The following is a 20,417-nucleotide window of genomic DNA, read 5'->3' as shown; positions in this document are numbered from 1 at the left end:
TTAGATATTTTTCCTCATTTAATCTTCACTCACACATTTAAGAAAAGCCATGTGAGTCGCCATCATCTCCCATTTTATGAATGAGGAGATTGAAGCTGAGAAAGATCAAGTATCTTAAATCTAAAGAAATTATCTAGGAGAGTTTCATGGAAGGAGAGACCATTTCAAGCAAAAAGAATGAGTAAAAGGAGAGAATCCAGGAGTAAGAATGGCTTGCCCTGGGGATACTGACTGTAGGAAAGAGGACATTTCTCCCAACCCCACACAGGAGAGGCTGCTGACCCGAGGACTCGTCGGAGCCCAGGATGCTGCCTGGACCACTTTCACTAGTGAATTACATCACTGGGCTTTCCTCCATCATCGCTGTGTGGTGTGGCTCTCACTCTCACTCTCTCGATCTCTCTCTCACTCTCTTGCTCTGCCTCTCCCATCTCTTCCTTTCCCTTGCTGCTGCTGCATGATCATCACAGCTTGGCAGTCAGCAGTGGTAACGCTGTCACTTGGAGGAAAGATGAGGTCCTACTTGGGCCTCGGGATTAAGTCACTTGCCTCAAAGACCCACATGGAGATGGAGCACTTGCCAGCTAATAACCAAATGGAACTTTGATTTTCCATTTGTCACTGCCTCTTGTATGGGTAAAACTGCAGCTAAGAGATGGAGTGACTGGGCCAAGCAGGATGCAGACACTCCTAGGTCCTCCCATCAAATTCCACTAAACACTCAACATCCAACAATAATGAGTCTGGTCTAGTTGGAGATGAGAATCGGAGCACATTGGGAGGAAGATGACAAGGAGCCACCAAAGAGCACTGCAGGCAAACAAGAGCCACTTAAGATGTCTCAACAAGGCAGCAGCCATGGTAAAAGGGACCGAAGTGCTAAGCTTGTTGACCAGCCAATGAAACACCTTCAGCTTCAAGAGGAGTTTTTCTATAAGAGTGTGCAGTGTGGATTTGATGCCAGTAGGAGGCCATCGCAGGACTTCTGGCCTTCAGTCAGCAAATATTAATTGGGCATCTTCTAACTGATGAGCATCGTGCAAGGTACTATTCTAGATGCTGAGGATACAGCGGAGAACAAGAGACACCTGGTTCCTGCTCTCCTGGAGCTTGTATTCTAGTGGGAGACAGACAATTAGCAAATAAACAAGTGAATAAATAAGCACGATTATTTCAGTTGGCAATAAGTGCTTTGAAAAAATAAAACTAGATGATGGGATGGTGGGGAGCAGGGGGCATGATTAGAAAACATCAGGGAAGTCATCTCTGGCTTCATTAGAGACTTGAAAGATCAGAAGGGGCCAGCCATGCGAAGATCTGGGGGGAGAACATTTCAGGCAGTGAAATGAGTAAATAAAAGGACCTTGAAGAGAGAACAGATGGGCCATGTGGCTGGAGCAGAGTGAGTGAGGGGGAGAGGGGAAGGGATTGAGGTCAGATGGGTGGGAAATGGCCAAATTACCTAAGGCCTTGCAGACCAAGATAAGAAATGTGAACTTACCCAAGTACAAGGGCAAGACTTTGGCTGAAGTGGTAAACAGTGGCAGCAGAGAAGAAAGGTTCCAAAGGTCACTTCAAAAGTGGAGAACGGGCTGGCCCCGTGGCTTAGCGGTTGGGTGCGCGCACTCCACTGCTGGCGGCCTGGGTTCGGATCCCAGGCGCGCACCGACGCGCTGCTTCTCCGGCCATGCTGAGGCCGCATCCCACATACAGCAACTAGACGGATGTGCAGCTATGACAGACAACTATCTACTGGGGCTTTGGGGGAAAATAAATAAATAAATAAAATTATAAAAGGATGAATTTTTTTTAAAAAAAAGTGGAGAAGACAGGGCTTTACGACAGGTGGGAGGTGAAGAACCCAACAGGAATGTTGACCTAGTTGGGCTCAATTCCAGGACACGGATTGGCCCACGTTTACAGTGGGCGGGGAGCTATGTTATAAGAGGCGTGTTCTTCTTATGACATCCTCTTACACCCATGGATTCTCATCTCTCCAGCCACTTGTCCCATGTGGTCAGAGGGGTATACGATTCCAGGATTCATACTGGGCTTGGGGAAGAATGAAGATCCCTTAATAAGCCATGGATCTAGCCCAGTTACCAAAGAGAGCAGCATTAGGGGTTCAGCCCATGCCCCACTAATAATAAAATGGCACCTCATTCCTTCTCCCCTATTGTCTTGTTTCCATGTATCTCTATCAGGGACTTTGGACTAAAGGGGGTGGCTGAATCAAGGCTGATTCAGGCATCCCTGGGTCCTATAATCAGATACCACCTAAAGCTTCCCCAAGCTCACAACGGCCCCTAACACACATAGAAGAAATTCTGAAGGATATACATCAAAATGTTTTTTAAAAAATGGTTGTCTCTTGGAGGCAAGATCGTGGATGGTTTATATTTTCTTCTTACGCTTAACCATATTTTGCAACTTTGCTACAACTAATATTTCTTACCTGAATGGCAAAAAAAGTAAATAAAAAGGATGATGGTTTATGCAATTAGATGGGACAATTCCCCTGTATTATAAGCGCTCCTTATATTTTGGGAAGAAAACTAAAATATTCTAAAGGCAAATATTTTCTTCTCATGTTTCAGAAAGGCATGAGTCTCCTCTTTTACAAAATGTACAGCACTCTTGAGTTAAGATCTGGGCTTCTCCACAGTGTAATATCCACAGAACATAACCTTATCCCCAAAAAACCTGACATTTGAGCTTCGTTTTTATTACCTTATCTGCCTTTACAGCTCTGTTGTAAAGATGTTTATTTTCAGCAACATGAGTGATCAATTCTCTTCTCGTCTTCCCCCGCCAGCCTTCTTCCAGTCTCAAAGTGCCTTTGAAAACCTTAGGATAAAAACCAGCATTCGCTAACGGTGGACGTGCTTTCCTGATATTGTATTGTCTGTGCTTGTGTTCAAAAGACCATTTTGTTTTCTCATTTTTGTCCTGCCTGATTTCAAATCGTAGTTAAAAAAAATGAAACTGACAAATGTCTGACCAAAATTAATGCAGGTTTCCATCTTGCTATTGGAAATCGTCAAATATCACATTTCCCTTTGAAAAGCCAAAACTCCAAATTAGAGCTTACGCACCAGCACTCTGGGTTGTTGAATTTGGCCGCCATGTGTGTTTTACTTAGCTCCTGGCTTATATAGCCTGCATAGTGCTTTAAATTGGAATTTGTTATCCATGTTTGCAAATCAGGAGATTTAAAAGTTCACAATCCAGATTCCCAGCTTCTCTTGAAAAATCTGAGGATATAACAGTCCTGGGTTTATACAGCCACTTGGCAACCCCAGCTTGGAGCTAAGTGTTACTTAGCATGGGCATGGGCTCCTGTTCGCCAAAGTCTCCACTACTCCCTATCCCATGACCAAGTTTCAATTGCCGTTTATCTTCTTATACCTGGAACACTTTACTTGTTTAGGTTACCTGCCAGGCCTCTGTAGATATCTGAGTTTGTAACTTCTCATCCCAGTCAAATAGAGCAAATTCGGAGATGTTTCATTGTTTCATTTGTATTTCAAAATTGTATCTGTGCTTCAAATTGCATGAGGACAAAAACATTGTGTATAGGGGATGGTAGAGAATGAAACAAAATATAAAAAGACTAGCTGGAGGCCCTTGAATAGATACATCATCTGTTTATGACTCAGCTTTCCACTTGTAAATTTTCATTTAACAAACATTTAGTGAGCATTTCCTGTATTCAAGGCTCTGTGCTAGGAAGGGATGGAAAGATAGATTACACGCTGGAGCAGGACTGATTTTAAAGCATAGCTGCAATTCTTTGACATGCCTCCCAACGGAGGGCGGGGGGTGGGTGGTATGTCCCCTCTATTGAATTTGGGTGGGCTTGCAACTGCTTTGATCAATGACCAAAATGATGGTACATGACCTCCAAGGCTAGGTCATAAAAGGCCACACAGCTTTCGCCTTATTCACTGAGACACTCACTCTTGGGGCCCAGAGCTGCAAGGTAAGAAGTTCTACTAACCTGGGGCTTCCATGCTGTGAGGAAGCCCAAGCCACATGGAAAGACCACTTGCAGGCAATCTGATCACCAGCTGAGTCCAGGCTTTGAGTCAGCCCAGCCCACACACCATCCATGTGAGTGAAAAAATCTCCAGATAACTCCAGCCCACAGCCATTCAGGTCACCCCCTGTTGTTAGAATCTTCCCAGCAGAGCCCTCAGACATCACAGAATAGAGACCAGCGATCCTGCTGTGCCCGGTCTGAATTCCTGACCCATAAAAACTGTGAGCGTAATGAAATGGTTATCGTTTTACGCCACTTCAGGGTTGGGGTGGTTTATTACACAGCAATAGTTCACCCAACAGGAAAATACAATTTGGGGGAGCATAATTATCATAGCTAAATATTCACTGGGCACTAAGAGCCAGATACTTGGATAAGCTTTTTAAAAGCATCTATTACCCCATATAGTTCTCACAACAATCCTTTTTTGAAGTAAAACAGGCTACGTAAGTTACCTAAGGTCACACAACTTCTAAGTGGCAAAGCCAGGTATTCTACCCAAGCACTCCGATTCCAGTGCCCCCTCACTCGGCCCCTCATGTTACTGTCCTCTGAATTCCAGAAACAGCGGAATCAGTGGGGATCTCACGGCATGGACTGAAGAAGTCAACCACAAGCAGAAAGGTTTTTTGAAGTTGCATATTCTATCTTTACAACCATTGGAATATTATATTTCTGTGCCCCATATAACCATTGCCTGCTATCTCGGTCAGTTCTGGAGGCTGGATATCCAAGATCAGGGTGTCAGCATGGTTGGGCTCTGGTGAGGGCTCTCTTCCTGGCTTGCAGATGGCCGCCTTCTCGCTGTGTCCTCGCATGGCCTTTCCACGGTGCATGCATATGGAGAGAGAGAGATCTCTCTCTCTTCCTCTTCTTATAAGGCCATCAATCCTATCAGATTAGGACCCTGCTCTTTTGACTTCATTTAACCTTAATTACCTCCCAAAAACCCTATCTCCAAATACAGTCACATGGGGGGTTAGAGCTTCAACAAATGAATTTGAGGCAGGACACAATTCACCAAATGGCACATATAACTGCTACACATGGTTGTATAGGTTGTCTACTGCACAAGGGCCCCCAGCCAAGATGGCAAGTGGAGACTGAAATCCAGGCCACACTACCCTCACTCAGGTGGGCATCCTGGCATGAGCTACATCCACCCAGAGGAAGGAGTATCTTTTTCCAATTCCCATGATCAAGCCGTATGGGCTAGTGGTGTCCCTGGTGGCACCAAGCAGAGAGTTGCATAGTACAGGATTGACATTGACCATAAATCTATCCTTGCTTTTAGGGGGAAAAACCATATACAGATGTCCTACAAATGACTGGGCACAATCATGCTTATATAAGCATAACCACCCAGATCATTGTCATCAGCAAAGCTCACGTGTAGGCTAAGAGGGAGGACTTCAAACTCTGCCAGACTTGAGTTTGCATTCCACCTTGCCACTTATCAGTTCTGTGACTCTGAACAAGTTGCTTAAACTATCTGAGCCTCATATTTCGGAGCCTCGATTTCTTCATTGATCAAATGGGAATAAGAAAACCCACCTCACTGCAGGATTGATTCAACAAGTAAGTGCAAATAAAACCCTTAACACAGGCCTGAGCTCGTAGGTGCTAAGTGAAAGCTTGTTGCTATTGGTTTCTATCAGTATTCATATTTTAAAATAGAGGATATCCCTGTAGGTCAACATAGGGCTTTAACAGGCATGTGTGTTCATCAGCCTAGTTATCGAGAGATGGACACTAAAGAACAAGAACATGATGGAATATTCTTTGAAAAATGGGCAACAATAAAAGCCATAATCCCCTAAGGTTCAGATCTGTGACTTAGATTCCAAACTACTTCTGATCATCCCAGCCTCCAGGAGTTCCTCCAAGTCAGTGATTCTAACCTCTCTTGGATCACAGCACCTCTAATGAAAAGCTTGGACCTTCTCCCCCTATGAATACACACCTGCCCCTAAACACAACATGCTGACATAATTCAGGGGGTATTGGGAGACATTATTCCTCGAAAATCCCATGGACTGATGGTTCATATACCTCAAGTCAGAAATCCCCAGTCTGTAAGTGGAAGTAAGTGTTCGTCCTTCAGTTCTAGAAGGATTTTGTGTCCTTTCAACAACACATCAGGTTCACAATATTTTCCATGTAATGATTTGAAGGTATAACTATACATTTACATCATGCTAAATATTTGTATCAAGGTGATCACAGAAAACACTGAATGAGATTTTGGGAATGTTAAACTATTGTGACAATCCTTTTGGGCCTTGGGGCTAGACCACGGTGTGATTATTTAGGCTGGAATGTACATAAGATGGGAGTGATATTCCCACTACCAATTAGCATGAAAGGAAATTTTGGATGGGTAAGGGAATGAGATGGCCCCAGGAAAGGAGAAGGTAGGAACCTCTTTCTACATCTGGTCTAAGGGACATTGGCCCACATACCAACACATGAAAGAGCCTGGCATCACCTAGTGTCACTCAAAGATGAAGACACGGGGCTGGGAACAAAGAGTAACCCGACACATTTGCTTCTGAAGCAGTAGGAGCCCCATCAGGGCAGCAAGAGCAGTGAAAGGAGGCAGGCCATCAATTCTGGGTTGAGGGTGGAAAATTAATTACAGGCGTTTATGCCTTTTCCCCCTTCAATGATAGCATAAGTGTCAGAAAATGTTCACCAGCTGGCCCAAAAGCCATTCCAAATCTCCTTCTCCCTGACCACCTGAGCCAGAATCTCACTTTCCCAGTCTCCTCTGCAGCAGGGATAACCATGCGATTCCATTCTGACCAATGAGGGCCTTTGGGAAAATCTCTGACATCCTGATAAAAGGGACTGAAATGCCCACTACAGCCCTCTTTCTCCTTCTTGCCTTGAAAGTGAATATGCATCCCAAGGTTGAGGAGATTATCTCAGGAATGTGAAGAGACAACCATGAAGATGAAAAATAGACATGCTAAGGAGGCCAGAGAAGAGAGGCAGAACGAGCCTGGTCCTTCATACCCCCATTGCAAAGCCAAACCAACACCAGAAACTGCCCATCTCCAGACTTCAAGTTGTATGAGAAAAACTAAATCCTATTTGTCTCAGCCACGGTTAGGTTTTCTGTTACTTACAGCCAGAAATATTATTTTATAATTCAGTAAAGACATTGAAACCGTATAGAGCCATGGTCTACCAGTTATCTGTTGCTGCATAGTACATCACTCCCGAAACTTAGTGGCTTAAGACAACAACCCTTCATTTAGTTCACGCTTCTGCAGGAGCAGGCTGAGTGATTTCACCTGGCCTCTCTCATACATCTCCAGCAGGTTGGAGGGTTGGCTGGGGCTGGTATGGCCTCACTCATACGTCCGGAAGTATGGCTGAATGTCAGCTGGGGGAAGACGATGCCATGTGTCTCTCATCACCCAGAAGGCTAGCCCGGGCTTATTCACATGGTGGTAGCATTCCAAGAACAGCAAGAGAGGTCAAGCCCTGACGCACAAGCACTTTTCAAGCCTCTGCTTGCATCATGTCTGCTGAGATCCCATTGGCTGAAGCAAGTAACATGGACTACCCGGTTCAAGGGGTGAACAAATAGACTTCAGCTCTTTGGGAGTGTAAGGTGTTGCAAGGGCATGGATGCAGGGAGGAGAGTAATTTGGGCCACTTTTTACAATCTACCATACATGTGGTACAGAGAAGGGGGAAAACTCCATCATCTGAACAGATTTCAACCAAATTCTGGAAGATGAACAGTCAATGGAAGAAATTGATAGAGCAGTCCGATGAAGCCAGTTTACAGTAATCATAGAGGCAGTGAATTAAGGAATTAAGAGCTGGCTCGTCCCACAAAACCCCAGAAAGACTTGAAACTATGAGACCAGATATATTGAGGAGCAAGAAAAAGCCTGGAAAAAGAGGAATTCATTGGAAGTCCAATTCCCTTGCCCAGACACACTCCCCAACCCTGGCTCACAGAACATGGACAGGAGATTGGAGGTTTATTCTCTGGAGAATATAGTGGTCTCTTGGAAAATCCTCCATGTTCTGCATTTGGGGACAGCTGACTCCCCATTCAAATACCCAAAACAAAGTCTACCAGTCAACCACAACTCAGACCCCAAACTGTCTCTCTCTAAGTATGGGGAGGTAACCAAAGATCACCAGGCATTTGAGGAAACCCTCCAATGTGAAAGAGAGAGGTCCAATATAAGCCACAGCAATTGTTGGCACAGACAACCCGGTCCCAGAGAATAGCCACTCTATGAGGGTCAGCAACCAGCTCAAAGGCTAGGAAGACTTGGTGGATATGTTTCAGACATGCTCGGGGAAACACCCAGACAAAGCTGGAGGATCTTTCAAAGCGCACAGATTTCTGGCAATTAACCAGTTGGTGACTCATTCAGTTGGTAATGAGTGTGCAGAAAAGGTGTGATCTCATTGTTGTCACAGATCTGTGAGGCTGGAGGCGTGCAAGTCATGCTTAATAATATGCTTTTATAATAATAATATACTTTTAAGAGTAATAAAAATAATAATAATTTGTTTCTGGAAGGAAAAAAATAGAATGTTGATGGGTGAAGGTGGAATCTTCATTCATAATTTCCAAAATTAACAATCCATAATGTTATCATCTGTTGCAATGGCATATGAATAAATCATTTACATTGTGTTTCCAGACTTGGAGGCCACTCTGTAGAGCCATGCAGATCATCAACAAACACAGAAGGGTCAGTCAGAAGAAGCAGAGCAAAGAAAACCAAGTCTAAGATCACAGGACCAAAAACAAAGAGAACAAGATTCAGAATGGAGGGGAGAAGACTTCTTGTCGGACTGGAGGATAATAAATAGATATAAAAGATATAAAAGAATTTCTAAAGGGACTGCCTGTCCAATATCTCTTCTCCCCTTTTTCCTTAGTTATAGAACTCTGATTTTCTTCCAGGAGTCAGCATTCCCAGCTAAAATAACATGCTTCCCAGCCTCCTTTGCAGCTAGGAATGGCCAATGGAAGCAGAAGTTGTGGGTAGGACTTCCTGAAACTCTCCTGAAGAGAGAACTAGACCCTTTTCCCACTCCCTCCTTTTCCTTCTTCCTCCCTGGTATGCTGGCAAGATGCTGGAGCTCCAACTGCCATCTTGGACTATGAGGCAAATTTGAGGATCAAAGCTATATGCCACAGATATTAGAGAAGAAAACTAGAAAGAGTTTGGGGTACTACATTTGTGTTGCTGACCCAGCTCTTTATTGTGAAAGAGACTAAACCTTTTGTATCAGACAAGATAGGATAGATTATGACATGATAACAAAGAGCCCCCCGAAACCTCAGTGGATTAAAACAACGAGGTTTATTTCTCATTCATGCTGCATATGCATGATGGTTTAACTCACTCCAGGATCCAAGGTGATGGGACAGCCACCATCTGGAGCACTGCTGGTCACCAAGGACCAGGGGAAAAGAAAACATGGCAAGTCATGCACTGGCTCTTAAAGCATTCACATATGTCCCTTCTACTTGCATTTGATTGGCCAAAGGAAGTCACATGGTCATGCCCAACTGCAAAGTAGGTAGAGAAGAGTGAGTCTACCATGGGTCTTGAAGACAGAGAGCCAAGAATATTTGGTGAACAGTACAAATAACTAGCACACCTCTTTCTAGTTTAAGCCACTAGTTTGGGCTTTCCAGTACATATAGCTAACCCTGATTCTAACTGGTATTGGGGACCAAGTTGTCAGAAAAGTTCCATCCCCGTGTGGGCCAGTGAGCTTCACGCCATGCCCCTGGGAGAAGCAGGAGGTAGGAACTCCCATCTGCCACCTTCCTTCTTTCCAGCAGTGGGAAAATAGGACAACAGCAACAGGGACTGGGACTCACTAAGCACAATTATTACTCCCATTCGTGCTCCCAGAGGTTCGTAGGCTCAAGGGCACACAGCTAGTCAGAGGCAAAGCGAAAACTGAACTGAACTTTGGTGCCTCAGAGCTACCTGATAAATCCCTCAGATACCCAGAACTAAGCTCAGGTCTCCTGGCCCTGAGGCCCATTGGAACCTGCCACCCTTTCCCTACCAGCCAGCGCATCCTTCCTGTCCTAGTGGAGACTGGTTGTTCTCATGGCCCTTTCCAGCTTCGACTTCTAACCCAGGAGGCAGCACCAGGAAGTCTAAAATGTCCTCTTGTAAGTTTTGCATTTATAACCAAGATCTTCCCTTCACTTTGATTTCCAACAAGAGGCCACATCCTAGCTTCCCCACTTAAAGCACTGCCATTTCTCTCATTTGTCCTGCAATATGGCGTTTGTTAGATAGTAGATAAATGAGGTTCCAATGAGGGCTCTATTTTGCCAGTCAAAATGGGAAGAGGACACTAAGACTAGAAATCATGAAGAAAAATATTTCTAGACTTGAACACATCATTTTTTTCTGTACAGCTTAGACACTAAAAACAGAAGTAACATTCAAATGACAAATCAGAAGAAAATATCTGCAATGCATATGATAGAAAATGGGTTAATAGCCATGATATACAAAGAACAACATATCTTTATATATCATTTTTATATATCTTGTTGATATATAAAAAATCTTGTTGATATATAAAAAATCAACAAGAAAAAAATGAACAAGACCATAGAAAGTGGAGAAAGGATTAATAAACAGGAACAGATACTCAGCCTCCCTAATAACCAAATAAATAAGATTTAAAATTACTTTTTTCATCAGATTAGCAAGAGATTGATCTTTTGCAGAATTGACGAGGGTAATTAGAAATAGACACTCTCATATATTGCTGGTGGGAGTCTAAATTAGAACAATACTTTGGGAGAACAATTTGAAATGTCTATCAAGATTTTAACATCAAGTTGTATAGATTAAATACCTACAGCTTTTTGTATGTCAGTTCTATCTCAATAAAAGGGTTAAATTTTAAAATAAATAACGTGCCTACTTCCTAGGGTGGTTGGACACTGAGTGCTCAAGGCACATCCATAGAGCAAATGAATGAGCCGAGGGTGCCAAGGCTGTTAGAGCAGAAGAGCACTTTTTTCTAACCACCTAAACTCTGTAGGAGCACATTTCCCACCCTGCAGCCACAGTGATCTTTCAAGAACCAAAGCTGGTCATATTCTTCAACCACCTGAAACCCTTCAATAAGCATTCAATCCAGGGCCTGCTGGCGGCATAGCGGTTAAGTGCGCGCGCTCTGCTTCGGTGGCCCGGGGTTCACAGGTTTGGATCCCGGGCGAGCACCGACGCACCGCTTGTCAGGCCATGCTGTGGCAGAGTCCCATATAAGGTAGAGGAAGACGGGCATGCATGTTAGCCCAGGGCCAATCTTCCTCAGCAAAAAGAGGGTGATCGGCATCGGTTGTTAGCTCAGGGCTAATCTTCCTCACAAAAAAAAAAAGAGAGAGAGAGAGAATTCAATCCAAACATCTTACCGCCTCTGAGCCCCACCCCCCTCTGCCACCTCGCCTTGCCCCACTCTCCGCCTCATTCACGTCACTGCAGCCCCCAAAGTGGGGGCTTGGCACATTCAGTGTCCTCCCCAGGCACACCCTTCCTCCAGCTCTTCCAATACCTGGTGTTCCCTCGTCCTGCACATCTCGGCTGAAATGTCGCGTCCCAGGCTTTCCTGACAGACCGCTCCAAAGCCAGCACTCACCGTGGGTCTCTATCAAACACTCTCTCTGTTTCTGTCTTGACACTTAGCACGCTCGGCATGACGTATGTATTTATTACATGGGTTTTGTCCATCCCTCTGCCCTCATTGGACTGTGAGCTTCATGAGGGCACGAACAAGTCGGTTTTGCCTGTGTCCTTGAATGCCAAGCACTCGCACGGTGGGACCGCATCAAGCGTGTGATAAGTGAAGGAATGCCAGGCTCATCAGAGGACCTTCACGCCTTAAGGTGGCCTCCCAGGAAGCTCTACCTTCTGGGAGAGAGCGGGACCTGTCACACCAGGACAAATGGGCTCCAGCCTGCAGGAGAGCCAGGCTTCCCCATGAAAATTAAGCTGGCGTTCCGATGCTTGCAAAAAGAGAAAAATGGAAATGGAGTGGCTTGCAGAAGAATACTAGAGGGCTGGGAGGCAGATCCCTTACTTTGGGCTGTGGGGCCCTATCTAATCTGTCTCGCAGACCGCCATTCTCTGTTTCCTGGTCTGCTTCCCCTAGTAGACTGTGAGCTGTGAAGGCAGAGACACAAAGATGCTACGATGAGGCTGTGTCCCATCTCGCCATCTCTTCAGTCTGAACACACACCTGACATAGAGTCGGCATCCAATTACTATTTGTTGAAAGGCTGGTAAATCCTGTATCTTGTCCCTTCCCTCCTTCCAGCCTGCTCTGCAAAAAAGTGAAAATAACTATGTCCAGACGCTTATAGATTTTAACAGGAGATGAGTCCGAACAGGAAGGAAGAAAGGTGTTTTTCCTGATAGAAAAACTCTCCTTGGCATTGATTTTTGTTGTTGATGACGATGAATGCATTTATTTTCTTATCTCTGCATTATAAGAAGAGCGAGCAAAGATCTTAGATACTCAAGGCAGGTCCAGTTTCAAATAATCTCTCCTTTTGCCCTCACAGCTGCACTTATGTTTCCAATTTCCGGTTCTGGGTTCTGAATTTTAGGAAAAACCCAAGAATAGACTTTGTCACCTGGAGAGAAAAACTTGTTCTTGGGTTTGTTTAATTAATAATTGCTGCTATGTATGGCTACTTTGATAATTTTCCATGCCCTTTGCTATGTGCCTTGCAAGCATCACATACTATTGAAGCCAGGACTTTGCGTGAGGTGGAGATTATTTCATTCCCAGTTTGCAGAAAAGGAAACTGAGGCTCGGGGTGTTAAGCAGCCTGTGCAAGGTCACTGGGGGTTTTCTCCTGTACAATGCCAGAGCCCACGTTCTCAAGGTCGGGTCCCACTGTGCTTGATTTGTTTCTATTTTCATGACTGTCCTTGACAAGAGCTGGGTCGTATCCCTCCCTCTCTTGTAAGCAAGGCCTGTCCCATAAAGGAGCTTTGATAGGTCAGCCTCCGGAAACCATGGGGTTACTTTTCCGAGCATAATTCTCATTTTTCCAGTTGCTTGACTTCGTGGACTGTTCACCAGAGTGGAACCCCCTTTTTACGAGCCCGTGAAGAGGTTCCATCACAGAATACCAGCTCTCCCTGCAGCCCGTGGTCATTACTGAACTAGAGAACCCTACACAGAAGAAATCCAAAACTCCCAGGCTGGCCGGGGTGCATTCTGATTTTTGCAGGGCAGAGAGGTTACTGCCACCTTCTCCCCTCATTCCTCCTCTTCCTCCTTCTAACTTGTCATTTTATTTCCAGCTGCCCCCTTCTGTCCACCCCAGCCTCTGAGAACAGCTCAGGGCAACAGCAGCATGTCTCTCCCAACATTTGCACTGAGCAATTCGTTCTTCCCAGCCATTGTGAACACTCCGACGGTGTGCTCTGAGAGACAGGCCTGGCATTCTCCCAGCCATTAGAGCACCTGAGTAACTTATTACTCCCAGAAAAAGGGCCTCTCCCCACATAATTTCCTCTCACACCTTCAGATTTCCTCCAAAGAGCTTCTGTCTGCCGACAGGGGGAATGAAGTGGCGTTTGAAATGAAGGCCCGGTTGCATTCTCATTGGCTTCTAAAGCTATTATCTGGGGGCCAGAATCCAATTTTGAAATCAAATAAATTCACACCAAAATCACAGTTCAATTTGAGTTTTACCCTGCTGGGAAGAGAAGCAAGGAAGAGACTTGGTGAGAAAGCTCAAGGCAGCTGAGATGAGCAGACACAGCCAAGAGCCCTTGCACTAGGGTGTTGATGGCTGTTGAGGAAAAACCAGAAACTATCACACAGGCTGGATGAAGTTGTGAAGCATGTTGGTGGGAAAGCGAGTTAGATTTGTAAACATTCAGTTGACATCTGTGCCAGCCTCAGACCCGTTTGCCCTCAGAGCCACCCCTCCCCACTCTGCGTGGACTGCATTTCCCAGACTCCATTGCTCACTGGCTTCAGGTTGCTTCAGCCAATGGGAGGCCGTGGTAGAGATCAGAGGGCGGGAGGAAGGGAAAAGCTGGGGTATTTCCCCTTCCTCTCTGCCTCAGGCAGCTTCTCTGGAAGCAGTTGCATCTCCTCTGTGGCTCCAGCACTGGCTGGGCAGGCCCACCCTGGCTCCAGCTTCCACCGGAGATCTCAGCGCCTGGACTCTATTAACATGCCCGTCCTTTCTCTGTCCCTCCAGCCTAGGGGTGGCGGCAGCTTCCTGCCATTGTGATCTCTGATTCCCTCACCACCACCTGTTTAACCAATTCTTCCTCTTAATTCTCTCTCTTTTAAATACTCAGAGTCATTTCTATTTTCCTAATAGGACCTTGACTGACACGACCACCAATCCTGAACAATACAACAATATATGATTTTCAGGAATGCAATTTTGCACAGAAAGCAATGACTATCTGTGCCAATAGTTCAATCCTACAGATATACACAGAGCTGAAAATCGTGGTCTCCAAGAGGTCAAGGATTCCCCTCGAACAAGCTTTTCCAACCAAACTTTTCCCCTCTTCAGAGTAATAAAGTGAAAATTAAAAGAATGGGCTTTTGAAACAAGCCAACCTGGGTTTGAATCCCCAGCTCTGCCTTTAGCAGCTGAAAGACCTTGAATAAGTTCATGTAAGCCTCTCAAGTCTCAGTTTTCTCACCTGCAAGGTGGGGAGAATAATACTTGTGTTTTATCTGGTTGTCTCGAAAATTTAGAGAGCACAGATCCTGGCACCATGTTCACTGTTACATCATTGTTGGTTCTCTCGAGCTGAGTAAAGTTTACAGTCACCACACACACATTCTGGGGGCACAGGTCTGCCTCTGACACTTGCTCTAACATTTTTGGTCCTTTGCGACCCTTCAAGAACATGAAAGGGGTCCAGAGCCCCTCGGAAAAACTATGGTGCCTCTTGAGAAAATTCTAGAGATAAGTCATCAGGAAAAAAAAATTATTTCCCTTAACAGGGAAGTAGCAAATTCCGGTGCCAAATAATAAAACTTTTGACACATGAAAATTGCCCAATGCGGTTTTAGCTTTGACAGAGATGAAAGAAAGTAGGATTCATCTAAGACACTTCTACAAATGCTGTCCCTTTGGAGCCGGGGAGAGATTGCTACTGTTTTACAGGTTTGGAAGCTGCCCCATGGGACCCCACTGCTTAGAATTCTTTTGTCTGTGGTCGCTGTGACAAAATTGAAAAGCCAGCTCTGACTTTCTCTTGTGATGTTTAAAATAGACCAAGGAAGTAAAGCCCTTGAGCAAGAATGTCGATTGGGTCTTTATTTTTTCCCAAATAAACCCCAGCTTATAACTTTCTATTGCCCATCAGATAAGGGATTATCTTGCTGCTTCTGTACCTCTCGTGCAGGGGCTTCTTAAATAAAAACACGGAGCACTGATCCTCAGGAGTGTGGGATGAAAACTCTTATCCTGCTATCTTGATGGATTCCTGGACAGGGTCAGAGATAACAAATCTATACGCCCTCTACCTCCAGATGCTCATGGGGAGGTGGCCTGGGAGGGTTGGTATAACTCGTGAGACTTGAAACAGTCCCTTGCTCAGCTGTGTCCAGGGCCCCTTTAGGTAGAAATAAAGCCATAGGGTGGCAGAGGCCAAACTGCCACCACTCAGAGCTGTTGCAAATCCAACAAAAGAGATTTCCAGCATTATCAGACACCTACGTATGGCATGCAGTGCTCACACGAACAAAATTCACTAAATGTGCGAGAAGCAAGTAGTGACATGGGGTGGTGACACACCATGCTAGAGGCCCTCAGCTCACATCTCAGCTGCTCCTCTTTTTCACTATTCAGTTGTTAGCCAGTCACCTGCCTCTCTGAGTCTCTGAGCTTTGGTTTTCTCAGTTATGATATAAAAATGATAATACTCCTGACAACAATAAGCCACGGCCTACTTCCGTCACAGCATTGCTGGGAGGATCCAAGGAGAGAATGGAGGGACAGTGTTTAGTAATAACAATTGCTCAAATGTATTGTCTGAGATTGGTTCCTCCAGAAGTCAACGTTGGGACCAAGACGTGACTGCAGTGGTTTATTTGGGAGGCAGTCCTGTAGGTTTGGGAAGTAAGACAGAGAGGGAAGGAAGCCAGGAAATGGTAGTAAATGTAATAAAGAGACGTAACATTAAAGAGACATTAACTCTACGGCCGTTCCAGCTTGCCCTGAGGGTGGGCACACATGCCCCAGGGTCAGATGAAACCGCAGAGGCAGAGTGGCAGGTGTTTGCAGGAAGCAGCCTTCCACGTGCAGAGGGGAGGGTTGAGAGGGTGCGGGCTGGGCAGCATGCTCCTGCTGCATGCTGTGAGCGGAGCCCCTACAGGGCGTCTCATTCAATCTCACCATAACCCTGTGGGGTCACGGGGGAGGTAACTGAGGCAGAGAATCAGACAAGAAGTCACCAGCAGAACTTCTATCTAAGCCTGGGATGGTTAATTTGATGTGTCCCCTTGGCTAGGCTGTGTTGCCCATTTATTTGGTCAAATTCCAGTCTAAATGTTGCTGTGAAGGTATTTTTTTAGATGAGATTAACATTTAAATCAGTAGACTTTGAGTAAAGCTGATTACTCTCCATAATGTGGGTGGGCCTCATCCAATCTCTCTGGCTGTCTCTTTGTCTCTCTCTGTTGATAGATAGATAGATACATAGATAGACAGATAGATAGACAGACAGATAGATGATAGATAGATAGATCTTATTGGTATGTAGATATCAGCAACATTTAGACTGGAGTCTGACCAAACAAAAGGGCAGAGAGAGAGGGAGAGAGATTGGTTCATATTGGTTCTATTTTTCTGGAGAACTCTAATACAAAGCCCCAGACTGCTGGCCTCCAAAGACTGTGCTTTTATACTCTCTGCCACTCTTTAATTTGTAAACTGTAAAGTGCCTCTAATTTCCATGCTACAGTTCTGGCCTTTATTCATCAGCTGATAATTCTTCATAAAGCTCTGGTCTGCCTGGGGAAAATGCAAAAGGGAACATAGACCTTGTCCCTCAGTCTCCATTCTTCTCTTCTTCCTGAATAATAGATTCCCGAATTTTAATGGCACATAGCCACTCAAACTAAAGACTATCCTTGCCTTGCAGCCAGCTGTGGCCGTGAAAATAAATCCTAGCCAATGAGACGTGAGCAGAAGTGATGTGTGCAACATTTGAGTAGTTCCTTTAAAGGAAAGAGGCATGCCCCCACCTCCTCTTCCCTCCTTACTACTGGAATGCAGACATAATGGCAGGAATTGGAATGGCCATTTTAGGCCATGAAATGATAACCATGAGTTTGAGGATGGCAGAGCAATAAAATAGAAGGTGCCTGCCTAGAATCCTAATGATTGGGAAACAATCACATCAATCCTGGGCTATATTCCCAGACTTTTACTGAGAAAGAAATAAACCTTTATCTTATTTTAGGTCTCTTTATTACAGCATCCAAATCAGCCACCTAACTAATATAAAGAGTCAGAGCAGGAACTGGCCCCTGCCGATTGTTTCCATGTCCACTTTTCAAAGTCAGACACAACCACCCACTACCTTTTTAATCTGCTAATCATGAAAATAAATGACTCATGGCTGGTAGCTCAGAAATCAAAACAGTGTCTTAATGCCAAAATTTTTTTTAACAACCAAACTTGGTCATCTCCCTCTGTGGTTGATTAATTGCATTCATGGTCTCAGTTAATGCTCTCCTGGTGACCATGCCTTTGCAACAAGACTTTTCAGCTCCTCCCATCAAGAGGTGGGGTCTGCTTCCCCAGCCCTTAAATCTAGGCTGGCTGTGTGATTTGTATCGGCCAACAGAATGTCGTGGGAGTGATGGTGTGCTGATTCCAAGTCTATGCCTCAAGAAACTTCGTGTTCTCTGTTCTCTCTTGGGACCTGTCACCCTGAGAACAAGGTTGGAATCGAGGGTTAGATACTAAGTAAAGCAGGCATAATTCATCCCAGCCAAGACCATCCTAAATCACCTACCCTGCTAGCTTGGCTAGATGAGAACCCAGCCAAGATCAGCTGAGCCCAGCCCAGACCAGAAGAACCACGCTACTAGTCCAGCTTAAATTGCCAACTCACAAAATCATGAGCTAAACAAATGGTGGTTGTTTTAAGCCACTGAATTTTGGGTGGTGTGCTATACAGCAATAGCTAACTGATTTACCCTCTTATTCTATTTGCTGTTCAAGAGCTCAGAAGCAAAGAGCTGGAAGCATGTGGTTACCTGCAGGTGGACGGGTAAACAGATATCACCTCTTGAGAAGGCTCTTGGCAATATCTATCAATATTTTAAATACACACACCCTTTAATCCAGCAATCCCATTTCTGGAAATAGATCCTGCAGAAACAGTTGTGCATATACTGAAAGATATATAGCAAAGATGAACATTTCAGCATTGTTTATAATAACAAAACATTGGAAACACTCCAAATACCCATCAGTTGGAGACTGATTAAATAAACTATGCTATAGTCATACAGTGGAATGCTATGCAACCATGAAAAAGAATGAGGTAGGCCCTTATGTGCTGACACAGAAAAGTGTACAAGATATATTAGTGAAGAAAACAAGTAGCAGAACAATATTCTTAGTATGATCTAATTTATACAAATTATGAATGTGAAAGCATGTGTGTACACTCTAGAAAAATGTTGAAAGCATGTGTGTACACTCTAGAAAAACACACTCTAAAAAAATGTTTATAGAAACATTATAAAAATCTGGAAGTAGACCAAGCAAACTTTTCATAGCAATTGGCTTTGTGGAGTTTAAATAGATTGTAGGAAGTCTTCCACTTTTCACTCTATTTCTTTGTGATTTGGATTTATTTATAAAAATGGGTATTATCTTTGTAATTAAAAAAATAACCACAGGGAAAACTTGTAAGCATCAATGGCCACAATGAGTTGGTGGCGATGGATTTATCAGGCTTCTTGGCTAACATGTCTTTGACCACAAGCCGGCTTTGTTGTTAATTAACTATTATTTTCAGGGCCGCTGCTAGTTCATACAGCCTTTTGTGCAAATTAAGAAAAGGAGCCGTTTTACCAACTCCACCCAGGTGGTAAGCAGAGTATGGGCTGGATGTCAACCCCCTCTCACCTCTCACCTCTGAGCGATGAGCGACCTGCACCACCAGACCCAGCAACTCTGCTTGTCAATGATGCATTGCTGCCTTTGGGAGATTTAGATGAAGCAGGGGATTTGAAACAGAAGGAGAAAGAGTCTTATTCATTTTCCTTTGCTCACGAAGCTACTGAGAAGACAGATGTCTGCATATAAACTCATGTTGGTGTTCTGCTCTTAACCCAAGAGAATAAAAGCCAAAAGGAGTTCTGAGAGAGTGAAATAAGGCAATCCTTTCCCCCACCAGGCTCCCTGACTCGGGCATCTCTTTGCCACTCCAGCCACTGCTTTCTCACTCAGTTCACTTTGACCAGAAAGAATTTTGCATTAAAAAAAAAAAACAAACTCTCCTGCCTCTCATTCTCCCAAATCTCAACTGTGAAGGGAGAGACTGGAGCAGCCCAATTTTCTCACCCTCAACTGGCTGGCTGGACTGTAGCAGCGGAACCTGAGAGGTTTCGGGGGAGGCCCACACCAACCATAGGTGTCAGAGGTGGGAGGCACGGGCTGGTTCCAAAGGCGGGGGGACTTGATGGCAATGAAGGCTAAAGACTGGCCAGGGAGGAAAATTCAGAATATGATCACCAACCTAGTGGATGAAACAGAACCCTAAAAGGCAAGGCTTTCAGACATACCCCCCACTTTTCCTGAACCATTAAATTGCCCCTGGCTCCACACAGCAGAGAAAAAAGACGTAAGCTATTAAGTTCCGTTTCTGTCTGAAACAGCAGCAAGACAATTTCCCGTCGGTGACCTACATTATGACTGCAGCCATGGCTGAATCTGCAGAACCTGACTCCTAGCTCAGGAAAATGCAAGAAATTGGAGTCATCTGATATACCCATACTCATTCCAAGTATGCAGAGAGGGGGCTGGTCTGCTAGTCTTGAACCTGAGGCTTTTGACTCTAAATTCACATAGATTCACCTGACAGGGAAGTGGCTTTGTGCCTTCGCAGTCACTGTGCCCCCTACAAAGGCCACACGCGGTTCAGGATGGCTTTGCAGTAGCAATGTAGCTTTCAGGGAATCTGATGTTTTTAAATTCTGAGTTTATAAAAACAGCTAAGCATGATCATTTGCATTAGAAGACGATGCTTCCTCTTTTTCAAATGAATTCATAACTGAGTTCTAATAAATAATGGTAATCTCCTTATGCAACTAAGCTTTTGTTTGTAGACTGTAA

Source organism: Diceros bicornis, chromosome 35 (genome assembly GCF_020826845.1).
Source record: "Diceros bicornis minor isolate mBicDic1 chromosome 35, mDicBic1.mat.cur, whole genome shotgun sequence".
NCBI lineage: Eukaryota > Metazoa > Chordata > Mammalia > Perissodactyla > Rhinocerotidae > Diceros > Diceros bicornis.
Note: the sequence above shows the minus strand (reverse complement) of the source record.